This window comes from Penaeus monodon, chromosome 19, assembly GCF_015228065.2.
Source record: "Penaeus monodon isolate SGIC_2016 chromosome 19, NSTDA_Pmon_1, whole genome shotgun sequence".
In the NCBI taxonomy this organism is placed as follows: domain Eukaryota; kingdom Metazoa; phylum Arthropoda; class Malacostraca; order Decapoda; family Penaeidae; genus Penaeus; species Penaeus monodon.
The window spans coordinates 42,899,363-42,901,936 of NC_051404.1; positions in this window are offsets into that span (position 1 = coordinate 42,899,363).

The following is a 2,574-nucleotide window of genomic DNA, read 5'->3' on the forward strand; positions in this document are numbered from 1 at the left end:
GTACACATTTATGTCTTCTACTCACACGTACACATTTACGTCTCCCATTCCCACGTACACAATTATGTCCCCCACTTCCATGTACACACTTATGTCTCCCACTCCAACGTACACACTTATGTCTTCCATTCCCACTTACACACTTACGTCTCCCGCTCCCCAATTGCACACTTACATTCCTGTTGGCCTGCCGGGGGCCCTTGGGTCTTAATCACATTTAACTTCACTTCCTACTCAACTCTGCCTTACCTGACCCCTCGCATATCCGACCCTGTCACATCGCCCTGACATCCCTCCCTGGCCCTTAACCCTACAACCCTTGCACAACCGTACAACGACTGTTCAATTTAACATTATTCAAGTAGTGTGTCTGTCATTTGTTTTGTTTATTCGTCAATTCTTTTTGGATAATTGTACCTTTTAAGAGTCTTTACAGATACAGTGTTTACCCCCCAAAAAAACAATGAATCCTACAGTACATAGCAACATGTATTACCTCATGCAACATTCACACAGCACACCTACCCTTGCGAAACACATGCGCCTGCAAAGCCACCAATCTCAGACAAGCCTTACACGGGGGCTATTTTCCTCCGAAAGTAACTTATCTCAAAGTTCCATTATCCACTCTGCTATTATGTGGCTATCCATCCAGTCTCCTTTCAGGCCCTCACGTTCTTCCATTTTTATTTAGCTGGTGGTTGCTGGCAACTTGCCTTCCACCCCTACTACACCTGTGTATTTCTCACTCTGTGTCTGTTTCGTTGCTTCTCTGCGTGTCTCCCACTCTTATACACCCCCCACCTCCTCCGTCTCTCCCTTCCCCGCCTCTCTCCTCACTTATCTCCCTCAGTTCTAGGTATGCTTAGTTTTCTTTTCATCACTTGTTCTGCATTTCTCTCATTCTCGTTTTTCCTCTTGCTAAAGTCAGTTTTTACTTATTCATTCCCCTCTCCCTCTGTCTCGCTGGCTGTGTGTATGTGTATCTATGTCTACCTAGCTATCCATCTCGACCCCTGCTTCTTTCTCATGCTGTTTACCCTTGGACCACGCGCCCTTTGCGTCTCGACGAAACCTTTTATCTCAACCTTTTCGAACCCACCCCGCCCACATTATGCTACGTATCACCCCAGGTACGTTGTCCATGGCTCCTTGGCCCAGCGTGCCGTGACTATGAGCTGCAACTCTGCCATAAAGGAAGAGGCGCAACATCCATGCTTGTTGCACTGGCTGTCTGACTTTTGGCGCGCAATATATACTTCGTTCGATTCCGAGTTAGGAAATCGAATTCTTTTTAAAACAGTTGACTCAGCGGGTTCTATTGCTTTTGGAATTTAGAAAAAAAAGCGATGAGTAAGAAATTTGTTCTTCAGATAAGAAAGACAGAAATGAAATCCAGACTAAGCGCAAATATATGTGATGCTGAAATCATATGCTTTAAATGTCATATGTTCTGAATAAGTTCCTTTTTCTAATTCTTTATTGTATATGCATGTGTTTGTCTGCGCGTGAATGTGTGTGCGCAATACTCAAGGTCACACATCACAAGCCGGATTTCTCTTCTTCCTTATCTAATCCTTATTTTCTTTCTTCTTTTCCTTACGAATGTCAGTTCATTCTCCTTTTCCACTTCCAATTTCCCATTTTTCCTTGCGATTCCCATATCACTTAGCTCACATTTCATAAAGTTAAATGCAAGAAAACACCCGCTTTGTTTTCCCTCGAAACTTTCACCTTATTAATTTGTGCAATCTTTGTACCCTGTTTCCTGTTTTACATTACATAATCATGGCATTATCAGCAAAATGTTTTCAGGGAGTGTCGTTTAAGTAAGCTGAAAACGAACGAAACTCGAAAGACCGTCTCTCAAATGCCAAATACCTTGCATTCACTTCAGCTGCAAGTTTCAGACATGCAGTTCAAGTCGACTGTTTTATAGACGTTTGCTTCATAACTCTCCCACCTTTTTTTTAAACCGCCATGCCTTTCACGAATAAAAGTAAATTCTAAACTTTGGTTTTCGTAAAACGTCGTACATTTTTGGAAAGCGACGAAGTGCAATTCTACGGTGGTATTTCTGAACAGCGTCCTGTGGCATCATCCGAGAGTTGCATAACCCAAAGTCATAAGAACGGTCCGAAGAGGTGACAACATATACACACTCCGGGGGAGTACGTACATACGCACATGCACGCACTCCGAGAGAGAAGATACGCACAGAAGCGTAGGCGTACTCGTACATACGTGTAAGCCCAGAGAGGGAAGAATGCAAGCAGATATTCCTTCCTGAAACATTGGAATCAAGCAACACATAAAGATAATTCTTATACAAGGTTACAGGTCCAGAATAGCACAAGAATACTCTAAAATTTGACAACAACAACTCTCAAATTGACTACGCAAGCACAAGCATAAAGGAGAAGACGCTTATGTCTTACGCACATGCACACTACTTTAGCTCTTGCCATGACTAAGTTTGCCATGACTGATGACATCGAATCACCTCCAAATTGACGTGTCAGCTGTTCAAGACCAAAGGATGAGACAGACTTTCGAGAAACTTTCTAGTATTCC